The following is a 17,386-nucleotide window of genomic DNA, read 5'->3' on the forward strand; positions in this document are numbered from 1 at the left end:
CTGTTATTCTTTGCTGGCAATTCCACACTTTAGGTAATTATAAAGGAGCAGTACGTGAATGTTTTTTTGTGACCAGCAATGAGGGCTTTTTCCCCCAACAACAGAACAATGATCATTTCATCATAAACTTCACTATACATACTCATTATTAGCATTTCTCTGCTACTTGCAATTAATTTTGGCATCAATAAAACTATCGTGGAGTTTTTTGGGGGGTTTTTTTGTATACATGGTCGAGGCTCGTGAAGGAGCTAGAGCAGAATGGAATGGAAAAAAATGGACAGGGGGAAACACCAATAGCAGAGTAGAAGTTATATGAGATCGGGGGAGTGGGGGAGGGAGAGGGGGAATGGTGAGGGTGAGAGTAAGATCAAGGGGAGGGGGTAAAGGGCACACAGGAGTGAACAGGCTGAAACGTAAGATGAATGAAACAGTAAGAAGGGAAAATGGGGATGAAACAGAAAAGGAACAAGTCAACTAATAATTAACAAATGAAAAGAGGTGAGGGGGAGGGGGAAAAAATCACAATAACCTGAAAAAGGGGAGTGCTTGGGAATGGGTCATTTGGGGAAGAAGAGATAATGAGTATGGATGGGGGTGACCTGAGGTACTGGTGAACACCTGTCTTGTAGCCCTGGAGAAAAAATGGGACGAAACAAGCTGGGGAAGTTGGTTCCACAGGGGATAGAAAAGAGGAACAAATGAGTGGAGGTGAGCAGTGAGCCTGCATTTTGGGAGTTTAACAATAAGATGAGTACTGGCAGACAGTGTGCGCTCTGCAGAAACATGCGAGGGACAGAGCCAAGAGAAGGCAGAGGGTGCAGAAGCAAAAAGGAGGCAGAGAGTATAAAACCAATCTATGTCCTATACAGATTGGGACCTCACCTGTGATGTCACCATATTTGGACCAACAACGTTACGCTCACATATGAAAAAGGTCTCACACCCAGGTGACGGTCCTTATAGAGATATCAGAATTGTGTGCGTGTGTGTGTGTGTGTGTGTGTGTGTGTGTGTGTGTGTGTGTGTGTGTGTGTGTGTGTGTGTGTGTGTGTGTGCGTGTGTGTGTGTGTGTGTCGTGTTTTTTTTTGTTCTACTGGAGCTTTCTGATGTGGAATGTGACACACCCCAATGATCATCATGATCTCCTGAGTTGATTAGGATGATTAACCAGAAATAATTCAGAAGAATTCCCATGTTTTAAATACATGCCATGTTAAGGTGTGTAGAGCAGCTTAATAGGACCTTCCACGGCATGACATTCTAATTGCAAAATAAATAACAAAGAGAATGATAACATGTTACAAAGCATATATTAATTAATACTAATAATATTAACAATAACAACAATAATAAAAGTAGTATCATTTGGCAATAAAAATAACGAACGTATAACCCCACCCTACCCCAAGCACACCTTGGCTTGCTGAAAAAGCCAAGCTTATGCTCAAGCAGTACAGCAGGAAGGTATGTAACAAGGCTGTGAAGAGTGAAGACCAATGAAAATTTGGTCCGATGGAACAACGGCCCCACTTCTTCATGAAAACAATAACGATGCAATAAATTCCACCAGCTTGCTCACAGGCACAACGTAAATGACAAGCAATTTAGTGCAACCACAGCCACGAATACAAAGATTATACAAATGGACAATCGTTTGTTTACACAATTGATTAACAAAACATAGAAAGTCCTTTTTAAATTTTTTCCTGTGTTATTATCCCGATTGTACAACCACTGGTTGATTGATGTAAAATTTGGATCATGCAATGAAGAACATAGCCGCCTCAAACTCCTCTTTTGTTTGTGGAAGCACTGAGACAGGAAGGCTGCTGGGTGGAGGTGCCACCGTGGAAACCCTGAGGTCCAAATGGCCTCTCTCAGGTCACCACCGGCCGTGACAAAGCACTATTACACAGGAAGGCACGGCTTGGCTGACAGTCCATGCATTGTATTCAAGCGAGCAACTTTGGTCACATTCAGAACACGAAGTAGTGCTTTATATAAATTTATAATCATCAACCACAACCCGAAACTTCAGCCTTCTTCCCCACAAATCCAGCACAACCATCAAAACCGTGCCGGCGATTCCACACCAGAGGGCAAATCAAAGACCGATGAAGCCATCCATGATGGCTCCTTCACATCCATCTTGACAACAATTTGAAACTCGAGAGTTCATAGAACATGATACCCCACACAGTGTTCTATTATATACTTCAATTTTAATAAAACAATGATTTTAAAAATCGTTTAAAAAAAATCCAGAAATTTTGCGTGACTGAAGCAGTATTGTACACCACCCTTGCACATTGTAATAAGATGATGTTGAGTCACAGTTTAGAAGATGGAGGCTTTATTGATTAACATAGAACGAAGCGCCAATCGGCATCGTGCATAGCCATAATCGGCGGCCTCTTCTTCACCCCGATATGCACCCTCTCGCGTGCGAAGCTCTCTCATGCTCTCCCATACAGTGTATTGATATATAGCATGATTCTTGTAAGTATTATGAAGGCTATTTGTGTAAAAGTTTATAATTCAATTAAAATATAGGTTTAAAGAGGTTTAAAAGTGAATAAATAAATTGCATTCCGGGTTTTACCGCCATTTTACCTCGTGTCTGTTGCATCACCCTATCTAACATGTTAAATTAGTTATTCGTACCTGTTGTTTGTCAGCTTTATAACATCCTTAAAAACAGCAAGTTTCTTGTTTGGAATGATTTTCTATTTTGTTTGACTTCCAAGCAGGCAGACAGAATAAAAATATTATCTCACTCCTCTCTGCGCATGTGCAATCGAGATGAATTCAGGGCCAAAGTTTGGTTAAACGGCAAACTCGTCTTCCTATTCATGTTCAAAATATACCATTCAATTTAAACAAGTTGTTCTTCAAACAAAAACTGATCAGATAGACAGATGGATGGATGGACATGAACCAATTGCTTAACCCCACTTTTTGCTTCGCATGCACGGAGTAATAATGCAATATATACCTAATGAACCCTGGAACAAAATAATGATTCAGAAGATAACACGACATCTTTAACAATCAGACTGGAGACAAGACAGCCAGCTAAAAATTACTTCCGATGTACAGCATGCATCACTCGTCCCCCTCACTGCCATGGAATGTTGTACAAAGTCGGATCCGATTATCTGGTGAATCAAACACAGATAGTTCAAGAGCCAACATGTGACAAATACATAAAGTGTCGGTCTAAATAAACTCCTACGTTAATCGTGATGTTGTTCTTCACCGATATGGCCAAAACCAAAGGTATCACTGGAACATGAAAATGATGATCTAACGCTGAATCATAAAATCCACTTTTCTTGCTCTCCTTCACTCGTAATGCAATTTTTAACCACCCCGTGTTTGGCATGGAATACAGGGCGAATGAATACTGATAAGCACAACAACAGGACAGGTCACAAATATCATTCACAGACCACTCACACTCACCCTTCTTCTCCACACTCCACTAATCTTTGCTGGCATAGCTTCCTTTCAAGAAACCACCCCAAGGCTTTTAACTCATTAAAGTGGCACAAAGTGACCTCTTCTTCCTTTAAAAAAAAAAAAAATTAAAAAAAATAAAAAACATCAGAGCCTCCCTGCCCACTCCCCCATCCCTTCCTCCCCACCCCTCAGTAGCTACTCAGCACAAGCCTGAACATAAATCTCAGATAAAACACACACACACACACACACACACACACACACACACACACACACACACACACACACACACACACACACACACACACACACACACACACACACACACACACACACACACACTTTCCTGCTATAGTTTGGGCGATTTGACCTTGGAAAGTAGGGGAAGGTCAGGAGAATCCAAATGAAGGTTCCTCCGATTTGAAATGTTCACCATTTGTGCTGTTTAATTGCTGACCTGATGAATAACGTTTGCACCATGTCCACATTAATCATGGACAGACTTTCTCCTTCCAGTACAAGTGGGATTTCTTTCATTTAAAGTTTATGGCTGAAGTGATGCTTTCGATGAAATTACGATCAGTGACTCAATCCACAAACGCATGTACAATTGTGATGTGACTGGAATCGACTCTTTAATTTCCCAGCAAACCTGTTGGTATTTCTTTTTACCCCGGATCATTCTCTAAATTCCTTTAGAAGAATCCACTTGCTTCAAAATGCCGTGGTTGGAGTTTCATATCTTTGTGCATCATGTAACTGTGCCTACCTGCAAAATATCCAAAATATCCAGAGCAATATCTGTGCTCTCCTTGGCTATAGCCGGCTGTCTTTTATACTGAGCTGGTTTCACTGTAGTTGAAGCACGTTGTAGACCCAACATATTTCTCAAAGCCCGACAATGGTGCCTTGGCCAAATTGGACATGGGTTGCTTATCCAAATCGTGTGATAAAATTTTACTTGAGCTTCTTGCAAATAAGTGAATGACTCATGGCTTATGGTGCTCCAAGATTGACAAGTATGCTCAACCGCTGAAATAATGACCATTGGGTCCCTTACGCTTCCTTCAGAGATGTTTCAAAATCCGTTTTGGTCTTTAGGAGTGGCATATGTAGTTATATACAGTAGGTCTGAGCAATCCTCTTTGGGATACTTGTCATCCACTTTGTTGAAACCACCAAGAGCATAATTTTCTTTTTGAACATCTAGAAGGTGTCTCTCACAAAAAATACATATATATCAAACCCCCTAACTTGATGAAGCATCAGGGCACAGATCAAGTCCTATTACAGCACTTGCTGCATGACCTGTTAGAAACAAGTGTCATCTGCAATACAGAAAGATTGTCTCTGCCCTGCTGCTCACCATTAAAGAGATTTCCATCCATCCATTGGGACCATACTCTGTGCAGAGCGTTGGTGCTGCCTAAACAGTCTCCTTGGCTATTGGGCACAATCCTGGACGGGTCACCACTCCGACACAGGATACCAGCAAGCTGGCACTCATTTTGCCGACCTCTGAAGGATGACAGGCAGAGTCAACCCCACCTAGTATTAATTCAACAGCCAAGTGGGATTTAGAACTTAGGATCCTAGTATCCCAAGCCCACCACCATAACCATAAAGCCAATACCAAGCATATAAGGAGGTTTGAAGTCATGAATAATCATAAATTTAACAAAAGAAGCACACTGACCCCATGACATGACACTCACATCATGTGCATAAATTATGTTATGCTGACCAATCAATTCCAAACTATGATTGCATCCGTGTGGCACTCAAGTCTTTGCAGACTGAAATTAAAGCCCCTATGGTCACAAATAAATGAAAGAGTTGTCGATCCAGATTTCACTCTTGTTAGAGTTCATCAGGACAACTTACTGCTGAATCATTTATTCAGAGCAACTTAATGTCAGTCACAACAACATAATGTTGATGTGTCGGCATAACATAATTTATGCACATGATGTGAGCGTCACGTCATAGGGTCAGTGTGCTCCTTTCGTTAAATTTATTATTATTCCTGACTGCAAACCTCCTTATTGGTGAGCAGCAAGGCAGAGACAATGATCTGGATCGCCAACTTTGCTTTCATTTATTTGTGACCATCGGGGCTTTAATCTCAGTCTGCAAAGACTGAAGTGCCACATGGATGCAATCCTAGTTTGGAGGCGATGTGTCGGCGTCACATAATGTATGCATGTCAGCATAATGTCATCAGGTCAGTGTGCTCCTTTTGTTAAAATATATTATATATATATATATATATATATATATATATATATATATATATATATATATATATATATATATATATATATATATATATATATATATATATATATATATATATATATATATATATATATATATATATATATATATATATATATATAGAGAGAGAGTCAGAAGTAGCGCCCGATTTCTGTCAGTTGATTGTTTGTTTGCCATTTGTATTACAGTGTATAAGAAGGTAGAAATAAATGAATGACATGTACTATATATCTAACCATTTATTCAAGAAAAAATATTACGGAACTGTACCAAGCTGTTTTACTTGCAATTTTCAAAGTGCCCTCCCTCGTGATCAATGCACAATTGCAGCCGAGCAGGCACAGAACGGCACACACGTCTGCAGAGTTTGATATCAATTTCCTCAAACTTTGCAGTGATTTGAGCCTTCAATTCCTGAATGGTACGAGGCTTTTCACGATAAACAAGGTCTTTCATGAGCCCCCAAATAAAGAAATCTGGAGGTGTAAGGTCTGGGGAGCGTGCCGGCCACTCGATCGGACCGCGGCGGCCAATCCACTTTCTGGGAAAGTTTTCATCAAGCCACTGACAAACATAACGTCCATAATGAGGTGGAGCTCCATCATGCTGGAAATAAGTCCTGATCTTGTACCCTGGTCCAAAAGAAGGTTTGCAGCATATCCAGGTAAATTTCTGCAGTGACAGATCCCTCAAAGAGAAAGGGTCCAATTATCCCTAATGGAGATATGGCTGCCCAAACTGTCACTCCAGGTAAATTTACCTCCTTCTCAACTGTCACTCTTGGGTTATTCTCAGCCCAGTAGACACATTTGTGTCTGTTAATTGTGCCATTAAGCTTAAAACATGCCTCATCTGATCACCAGATGTTGTCTAGCATTGTGTCCTCTTCGTGAAGTTTAGCTAAGAACTCTTCGCAAAATTGAAGACGGCGGTCGTCATCTCCATCATGAAGGGCATGCAGTAAGCGTGGAATGTAAGGTTTCCATTTTTCTGGTGAATGAGACAGATAACACGTATTTGGCTCACTTCCAACTCTGCAGATAAACGGCGAGTTGACTTTTGCGGACTTTGTTCCAGTCTTCTGATGGCTTCTTCAGCCTGAGCTACATTCGTTGCAATTTTCGGACGACCGGACTTCTTTGCAGTGGCTACCGACCCTGTTGCTTCAAATTTCTCGACAACCAATCGTATGTTTCTTCCCTGAGGTGGGTTAATATCGAATTCCTGTGCCAAACGGCATGCCGCCATCGTTGGTTGTTCATTACATTTGTAGTAATGTTTCACGGCCGCAATGCGTTGATTCATTGAAAGGTAATTCATGGTTCAATTTGGTGCAAATTCAGTAACTTTCCAAACTCGCAGCAATAATCTGCAAAACAAAATCAAAAATAAATAAATTACGAAAATTAATAATCTGCAAGCCAATTATTAACAACATGACTTCCCAGAAAGAATCTGACAGCCGAAAAAACAGAAATCGGGCGCTATTTTTGACTCACCCTGTGTATATATATATATATATATATATATATATATATATATATATATATATATATATATATATATATATATATATATATATATATATATATATATATATATGCTGCTCATTGCAGTGATGCTTGCAAAAAGATGTTGAAGATTTTTATGGCAAATTTTTTTTGATATCAACAAAAATTTCAAAGAACTTACATATCTCATATTCAACGTTTTTGGTTGTGTAGAATAAATCTGCTGTTACTGCAAACCAATTTGTTTTGTGGATGGAGAATGCGGGAAGCAACAACATGTAGTGAGCCATGTATGAAAACAGGATCATGCAGATAGACCACAACCCTTTGTAAAGTTTCATCTTGAGCCTATTATTTTATAGTCATGCCAAATGCAAGCTCGACTGCAAACTGATGTCATTGCTAAACAAATGAGAAGGACTCAACAATGGGCTGCATTGCAATGCTGAGAATGAGCACCATTTTGTGAGATTCTGAAATTTTTGCCTGCAGTAGTCATTATTTGATTATCACGGGCAACCATTCTGTATTTTCACACTTTTTAGCCTTGACAACTCGGGCGAAAACCGAAATTACTTTTCAAAAAAACAAAACATTAATTTATCATATAAATTGCTCAACCCTATATTTGGGAGGTGTATTGACCAGACCACTGCCTCAATCACTCCAGAAAATAAAAATAACTCAGCTTATGTACATGAAGCTAAAATGTTCCGATTGCTTGTGTGCATACATAATACTTTGTGGTTATATAGGTCGAATAATTCAAATTGTGAATAGGAGACTTCCTAAGACGTCTTCGGCATACGACAGGACCAACATGATGGACGTATGATTTTCCTGTTGCAAATTGTAGGTGGAGTCAAGCCAACTCTCCAGCCAATGGGTTGAAAGCTTCATTACATTTCTCGGCTTTGATGTCCGTCAGCAAACAAAATAACCATGCTTCCCCATTGTCTCGGGTCACTCGCATGCATTTTTTTCATTTATGGATGTTGTCCGACGATTCTGTGATTTTTTCCGATATACCAGCTTCGATGTCCATTGGCACACAAAAATTCAGCTTTCTACATCACCAGGAAGGTGATCTTTAATATCAGTGAGAGTCAGTGGTTAGAAAGAGCTTTGAAACATTACAAGCCGGTAGGCGGCGATGGGTCGCCGAGCATGGAAACTATAAGATATAGAGCAAAATGGATGTCATATAGCGGATAGGTAATCACCTTAAGATTATGCATATCAAATCTCATCCAGTTCCATCTACTGATAACTACTCGGTATCTATTTGAATGAAAAGTACCGAAAATGCGGTTTGAAATCCGAAATCCCCAAAGTCCGAGGGGGTGCTGTGGGTGAACAAAGATCTAAATCGAAAATCCGGCTTGATGGTGTGCACAATGTATTCCAGACAATTAGTATGAATTTTCATGACCATCCGACCATAACCCTAGGAGGAGTAGCATTTGGCGCGAAGGCACCTCCAGCTCTCACATATTATCGATTTTTGCACTAATTGACCTTTGACCCCTGACCTAAGCGAAATCAGTCAACATGTCCTGAGGTAAAGTTGTAGTACTCATTGAGTACCATGAACCTGCAAAGTTTCATTCGTATCGATGCACTCACCTGGTCGCTAGGGGGCCTTCAATTTTTACCAATTTTCGCGCATACCCCAATTGTAGGGGGCGCTGCAGGTAAAGTATTCCATATATCACAAAAACCAGAATATATTTGATAGAGTATCACCTGTATATCATTCGTGCCAAATTACATAACCCTACGTGGGATAATGGCTTTCGGAATTGATTTCACGTGAACGGTACCGATTTTGAAGGTTTTTCGGTTGTTGCTAGGGAACCAAATCGTCCCTAGCAACCATCACAAATTCCAAAGCACTAGGTCATAAGATGTACCTACCACCTGAGTTTGGTCAAAATCCGCCCACGTTTACTACCAATTATGCTGATGACAAACGAACAAACATCCAAACAAACAGACAGAATTAGACAATAAGGGTCACCTATTTTGGCGACCCAATACATACATATATACATATATTGTTACGAATTTGGAAGCGTACTGCACACAACAGCCAGGTCCTATAGATCAGTTATATCGGTATGTGTTTCAAGGTCAGTCCCGTCCTATATTTAATGGGTGATTAAGTGCACGTGCGCTGCGCAGTTATTTTATAGATAGGATTTTTACATCACCAACAACAACGACAACAATGCCCATCTTTGCTTTTACAACAACAACACTCTGCTCGCAGCATTCTTCGCATGCTCGCCGGCATGCGGGCATATGCGTGGGCAGAATTCCATATCCCAGGCAGTGTGGATTTCGCATCGAATATGGTCACAAAGCGTTTCGTTCTGGCTTGGTGCCAAATCAGGGTATGCGTCATTTTCCGCCCAATGGGTGACGAGCGGACCAAAAGCCGGGGCGGTCTTTTGCAAAAAGGCGGAGCCGCAACACGCCATGCACCCAATGAGAGCGGACCGCGCCCCGAAGGACGGAAGGAAGGATTAAAGTTTGCGTCCCGTCTGCTTGAGCGCGCTTCTGTCTGGGTCTGAAGACAAAGACAACCCAGAAGCGTCTGGGGCCAAGCTGTCCAGAGACAAACACTGCTCAGACACGTCCGGAGACAAACCCAGCCCAGACATAATCACTGACCAGATACATATGGAGAGAACCACCGTACAGACATAACGACCGTCCGGATACATCCAGAGACTGAGAGATAGAGATAGAGATAGAGATATAGGTGGGGGGGGGGAGAGGGGTGAGGGGTAGGGGAGTTATCAGAGAGAATGTTATGCTTTGTGAACAGCACACACACACACACACACACACACACACACGCACACACACACACACACACACACACAGGTAAATTTTTGGGAATCGGCAGGTTAGCGTCATTGTGATTACAGACTACAGTACGTACTGAGTGGCTTTCACTGAAAAAACAATGTTGCATTTATATAGATGTTTCAGGGAGATGTTCACAAACATTATTCTTTATAAACAGCTGCGTGTGATGGGTGGAAAAAAATTTGGCTCGGTAATTCAGAGAATTTGTAAATACAGCAAACGGCTCAGAAATTGGGCGCTATCAAATACAATTTGCTTTGAAACCCAGAAAGAGAAACATTTAACCTTTGTGAAGAAAATCTGATAACCAAATGCTTTAGAAACAGGCGCGAGGACAAAGGAAAACCTGAAAGAACCTCCATAAGATACGGGATGAAACTTTGCCACCACGGCACCCAAAACAAGCATGGCATGCCCACACACCTACAAAGAGTCCCAACAGAACCAAACCTAGCCATATGTACCACATCCGTGTGTGCTGTGTACGCACCTCCACCTTGGAGTCACTGTCGACTGTACATTCCGAACGGGACAAGAACTGTACCGCTGTCAACTGACACGAACTGCACAGCTCGGAAAGTGGCTTAAGCACTCAAGCAAGCACTCCAACAGAATGCCTGGCATGGCAAACAATTACCAAGTGCTATCGATACAACTATGCACCCAGAATCATCCAAGCAATGTCTGAATAGGACAAATCAACAATTTTTTTGAATACTTTCAAATCTGGAACTTACATTTTGTAATTCTGATTAGTTTAAGAGATTATCTCAGTTATTCATGTGTGCAAATGAAATAAAGCTAGGAATGCTGGCATCTCCAGGCATTTATAAACACTGCAATATACCAGGCGATTTGTAGCTATGATGAACAGGCATTCGATAATATGAGTAATGAAAGTGGAAAAAAAATAAATAACTTTATCGTAAAGAAATTGTTGTGGCCTGTTTCAAGTCAACGCTTGGTTGAGCAGGCCAAAAAATATGGCGGCTTCAGACCCCAGTGAGGTTACCCAGGAAACGCCTTAAGACCCCAGACAGCGAGGTGGCAGAGGATCGCTTGATGAAGGATATAATTAAATAAGGCCGATAATTATCTTCAAAAGAGGTGTTTTAATTAACCCAAACATACAATTTTCAATCTTGCACTTCTTTTGAGTTTTCTTTGCATGCAAGCAAAGTTTCAGGCTGCTAGGTTTCATAGTTTTGGAGTTATGGAGGGGACACACTGACACATCAACAAACATTGACATTTATTCGTGTATAATGTAAGTATCGCGGGGGTTACGTTCCAAACCTCCCCGCGCTAAGTGAAAATCCGCGATGAATGGACGCCTCCCCAAAAAATCGATTTGTCTGGTCTGGTCGGTTTGGGTTTGAGGTGCCTGAGATCGACTAGTCTGGTCTGGTCGATTTGGCAGTGATTGGGTTTGAGGTGCCGGAGATCGACTAGTCTGGTCTGGTCGGTTTTGAGGTGCTGGGTAGAGCAGTGCTCGTCCAACAGCGGCAAACCTTTTTCCTTCCCGAAGCATATATTGAGCACCTTTACCTTAACTTTCTCCTGGAGCGTCCCAGGACCTTCCTCTGGTGCTTCGGTTCCTTGCCAGAAGCCTTAGAAGGTGCAGGGCGTTTGGGCGGCATCGTGGGGCTTGGAGAAAAAAAAACGTAGAAAATATTCGTAGTTCACAAGCGAAACTTTGTCTCGTGCATTGTGTGACTGGTCGAGCACCACGCGTTATAATTTATTGCTTAAATAATTTATATTTTATATATTATCACCGCGATGTACCGGGGGAATCCGCAGAAAAAATTAGTTACGTTCCAAGGGAAAACCCACGATGAACTGGGGGCGCGATAGGTGAACCGCGATGAAGCGGGGGTTGACTGTACAGATATATATATATATATAAATAATGCATACACAAACGCACACAGTATATATCCATTTTGTTTCAGTCCATAGAGCATGATTTTCTTCTTGACATATGTATATATATATATATATATATATATATATATATATATATATATATATATATATATATATATATATATATATATATATATATATATATATATATATATATATATATATATGGAGCAGTCAAGAAGTAACCCTAAAATGGCTATATAAATAACAGAATGTAATGTTTGTAGTTGAGACAACATATGTTATATCTATGGGTAAGAGTCATGTTTTGCCTTCTTTAGATCTGGCAGCATTGAGCGTATGACGTCAGAAGGGCAGTTTGTAGATGGCGGCTCCCTTAGAAGCGTGCAACGGGGAGGAGCAACATTCTGTCATCCGTTTCTTGGGAAGTGAGGGTGTGAATCCCAGTGAAATTCATCACTGAATGAAAATGAAATGTGGTGACACATGTTTATCGCTGCAGGAGGTATACGACTGTGACAGGAAGTATAAAAATAGCTCCCCAAAACGGGCGTAACCTCTCAGCCCATGCATTGTCAAAGGAAGCAGTGATATCACGATGATGCAGTCAGTTACAGCACGTTGGACGTCATATCGAAAATCAATCAGACTTCAAGATGGCAACCGTGGCGGCGAGTGAAAAATCGCAGCGCGCCCATTTTCGAAAGGAACCTTCCTCTACTCAACTCCAACACACACACACTGCAAAAATGCATTTAATCGGACAAGCCAAGCCGTTCTCGAAATTGACGAAAACCAATTTCAAGACGACTGCCGTGGCGGCCACACTGAAAATCGCAGCGCGCCCATTTTCGAAAGGAGCCTTCCTCTACTCAACCCCAACACACCCCGCTGAAATGGATTTCATCGCACAAGGCGTTCTCCTCGAAATCGACTGAAACCAATTTCAAGATGGCTGCCATGAAGGCCACATTGAAAATCGCAGCGCGCCCATTTTCGAAAGGAACCTTCCTCTACTCAACCCCAACATACCCTGTAAAAATGGATTTAATCAGACAAGGCGTTCTCAAAATTGACGGAAATCAAAAGTTGACAGACGGACGCCCGACAACGCCTGCGACGACAATACCCCTTTTTCAGCCCAATTCGAGCTGAGGGGTAAAAAGTGTTCTTTCAGTTTGGGTGTGAATTGTCTCAGCCAGATCAGATCTGTCAGGCATAATATAAATACAGCACATAAATGTCAGGCACACTATAAATGTCAGGAACGCATATTGTCAGGTCAGGTCAGATCTGTGACTTGCTACAGGTATGTATTCCTGTACTAACCTGTTTCATGGTCGAGTTGTCAGTGACTAAACAGTCTCCCCCACCAGGTTTCCTGGTGAGGAGGGTGTATGATATGGATACACAGCAGGATTAAAAATAAAACCTGTCAAAGGGCAGAGGAGCTCCTTGTGAGCCAACGACCATCCATATCTCATGCCCAACTGTGTCTGCGAACGTCCTCCTGCAGTTGGGTTACTTTTTTGAGGAGGTTGGTGGCAGGATTTGCACTCTGGCCACCATAAAACCCTTCACTCCGCAAAACAAAAGAAAACCACGAAGAAAATTGAAAAACCACGAAGAAAATTGAAAACCCACTCTGTGGGAGTACCTCCTCTGCAAAGCAGCTCACTGGATAGCAGGATTGTGGCAAAGCCTTCGAGACACGCACTCTTTGATAATAGGAGGAAAACCACGTGGTAACCTTCCCGGGTCAGATTGTGGTAGTGTGTGTCAGGGTAGTGCTGGGGTGTCATCCACTAGATGGAGGTCTCCTTTGGTTAACCTGAGGTAGTCCCTTTGGGTGAGTGCCTGGAATGTCCTATCCCTAAGACAGGATAACCACCTGTCTCTATTATCAACTGAGCTCAAGGATTTGATTATTGGTATTGCAGCACTCTCTGAGGTTCGGAGACCGGATAGTGGCGAGATCATGGTGGTTGATTACACCTATGATTGGCCTGGTCGGTCTCATGGTTACAATGAGACTAAGGATGTCACTCCTTGGGTGTTGTTTCACTGGTCTCTGTGTATGCTCCGACTGAGGCAAGTGATCTCACCATGAAGGACGCATTCTATGCCACGCTCAAGTCTGTGGTTGATAAGTGCCCGAGGCGAGATACTCTTCTAGTCTTGGGGAATTTCAATGCATCAACTGGAACTGATAGGGATGGTTATGAGACGCGTTTCATGATTAGACCATGTGTTTCATGGTCCCCATGGGTCTGGAACTCTGAACCAGAATAGCACTATGTTCCTTGACTTTGCAAGAAGTCATGGACTGAGGGTGGCTGGATCATGGATTCAGTGCCCACACCACAGGCTCATTGCTGGAGTTGGTATTCCAATGCTGGTGGTGTGGCAAAGGAGATTGACCATGTGCTCGCTGTTGGTTGCTGGAGGATGATCCAGAACTGCAGGGTCTACCGGAGTGCTCAGTTCCTCAATACTGACCACAGGCTTTTGGTAGCAATTCTGTAGTTGCAGCTTAAATCCGGGAGAATGGGTACCATCCCAGCCTTGACTGGATGTTGGGAAGCTCAAGTATGAGAGGGTAGCTGAGGAGTTTGCAAACAGGCTGAGTGGGGATTTAGGGGATCGGAGTGCTTTTGAGAATCCTGAAGAATTGTGGAGTGCCTTCAAGACCACCATCCTTGATGTTGCCAGTAGATGTCTTGGAACTCACTGTCAAGCGAAGAAGAATTTTGTCTATCAAGGCACACTGGATACTATTGACCAGAGTCACAGAGCCAGGCTTAATGGCAGAGCTGAGCTGTTCAGGGAGTTGAGGCGTAAAACTGTATGCATGCTGAGGGTGGACAAGGAGGCCTATGTGCGAGGAATCTGTGAGGGGGGTAATGCAGTGGTTCCCAACCTGTGGTATGTGAGGGCCTTCCAGGTGGTTCGCGAGCACTTTCGGGCTCAACCTTTAAAAAAAAATGATTTGGCCTGATACATCTGGGAACCCTGACACACACTCGGTGCTGGTAGTTATCCCGCTGCCTCCATACTGTGAATGTGTAGGTGTCTTTGCACTCGTCTGTGTTTCCCTTCACTTGTTATTATATTGTATCCTTATTTATTTTTTTATTTCTATCTTTCTTTATTTCTTGACTAATTCTTATTTTATTTTTTCCACAGGATTTGACAACATGCCGAAGCGAAAGTATGACCCGACATACATAAAGTGTAGTTTCATAGCAATCGAACGTGGAGGAGAAGCTCTTCCGCAGTGTGTGGTCTGCATGAAGTCCCTTTCCAATGAGGCCATGAAACCCAGCCTGCTCAGCCGTCATCTTGAGACAAACCACACGGACAAGAAGGACCGAGATCAGAGCTACTTCCAGTGACTTGGCGAGAACGTGAAGCGGCAGCGCCTGGACAAGACTGGCCAGTTCTACCAGAAGGGGGCAGGGATTGTCAAAGCATCCTATGAAGTCGCTCTCCTGGTGGCCAAAAACATGAAGGCGCATACCATTGCAGAGTTTCTCGTCATGCCAGCGGCAAAGATCTTGGTCAGGCACGTGATTGGAGAGGAGGCGGTGGCGAAGTTGGACAGTGTGTCCCTCTCGAACAACAATGTACAGCGCCGTATCGAGGAAATGTCAGGTGACATTGCTGACCAAGTGATTGCGGGAGTGAGAGCCTCAAAGTTTGGGTTTGCAATCCAACTCGATGAATCGACGGACGTCACCAACTGCTGTCAACTACTTGTCTATGTTCGCTTCACACAGAATAATACTGTGAAGACTGAGCTGCTGCTGAGCCAGGAGCTATCCAGTACAACGAAAGGAAAGGATGTTTTCAACCTTTTGGATAATTTCTTCAAGCATAATGAATTGGATTGGGGAAAGTTGGTCGGATGCACGACAGATGGGGCTCCGTCTCTGCTCGGTCGAAAGTCAGGGTTTCAAGCCTATGTGAAAGCTGTGTCACCAAATGCCACCGGTGTCCATTGTTTCATACACAGATTCGCCCTTAGCACTAAGGTACTCCCTCCGAATTTGTTATCATGCTTGAACCGATTAATCAAAATAGTTAATTTCGTCAAAACATCCGCCCTGAATACTCGGCTGTTCAAACTGCTCTGTGAAGATCTCGGCTCTGACCACACCTGTCTCCTCTACCACACAGAGGTTCGCTGTCTCTCCCGGGGGAATACGACGAGGCATCTCTTTGAACCGAGGGATGAACTCCTCGTATTCTTCACGGAGAAAGAACACGATTTTCAAAAATATCTGGAGGACGAGGTGTTTATCTCAAGGTTGGCCTACCTGTCGGACATTTTTGGGGTCTTCAACCACTTAAACCTGTCGTTCCAAGGGCCCAACTACACTGTCTCAAACTTCATCTCAAAGCTGGGAGCATTTGTCTGGAAGTTGGACCTCTGGATCAAGAACGTGGAGAGCAAACGCTACGGAATGTTCGAACTCCTGACTACCCTTGAGAGCGAGCCCAATGATGAATTTTCCCAAGAAATCGTCCGTCACCTCTCACTGCTCAAGGCTGAGTTGATGCATTATTTCCCAGACATTACATGTTGTGCCAACATCACCAATCTGTTTTCCGTTGAACCAGGGGATCTGCCTGTCGGGACCGGGGAAAAAAAAAAAAAAAGAGGAGCTCATAGATATCCAGGCTGACAAGACAGCAAAGACGAAGCACAAGGAATGCTCTCCTATGAACTTCTGGGTGACCATGGCCTCCTCGTACCCGACACTAGCCCGTCACGCTGTTCCCCAGCTACTGATTTTCCCCCTCTACGTGCGAGCAGGGGTTCTCAGCCATGATGACCATCAAGTCAAAGAGCCGGAACTGTTTTGCTGCGCCCGGGCATGATTGCTGTTAGCAAAGTTATGCCCCACATCGACCAGCTGATGGAGAAGAAACAGATGCAGCCCTCGCATTAAATTTTGTTCTTTGTTGATAGTTAGTTCATTTATGTGTTCTACTTGTGAATGAATTGATATCTTATCGAATTGAGTTTTTCTGGAACCAGGTGGTACGCGGCGACGGTATGGGACTCGATCAGAAAAAGGTTGAGAACCACTGGGATAGTGCATCACCTGTGGTCAAGTGATTCTCATCCTGGTTACAGGGGAATTCGCACATTGCGTTCCTCCAAGCCCGTCCATCGGTGTACTGCAGTTAGAGCAGAGGGTAGTGAGCTCTTGACAGAAGAGTCCGAAGTGAAGGGCTGCTTGACCAGTTACTTTGAGCGGTTGTACCAAGCGGATCCACCAGCTGTTGAGTGGGATGTCAGGGTTGTTACTCTCCTGATTGCTGACCCTCCAATCAACTCTGATCCACCTTAATTTGTG

The 17,386-nt window shown here is 42.9% G+C and overlaps 1 protein-coding gene and 1 pseudogene across 3 annotated transcripts in view; one reads left to right on the top strand and one right to left on the bottom strand.

Moving 5' to 3' along the window:
- FLT1 (fms related receptor tyrosine kinase 1) overlaps positions 1-17,386 on the bottom strand; it is a 139,979-nt gene that overhangs the window by 104,257 nt on the left and 18,336 nt on the right. The gene's annotated exons all lie outside the window — the stretch shown is intronic.
- LOC147014591 (zinc finger BED domain-containing protein 5-like) lies at positions 860-16,914 on the top strand (annotated as a pseudogene).

Source organism: Eptatretus burgeri, chromosome 13 (genome assembly GCF_056783735.1).
Source record: "Eptatretus burgeri isolate ZD-2024b chromosome 13, Ebu_testis_v1, whole genome shotgun sequence".
In the NCBI taxonomy this organism is placed as follows: Eukaryota; Metazoa; Chordata; class Myxini; order Myxiniformes; family Myxinidae; genus Eptatretus; species Eptatretus burgeri.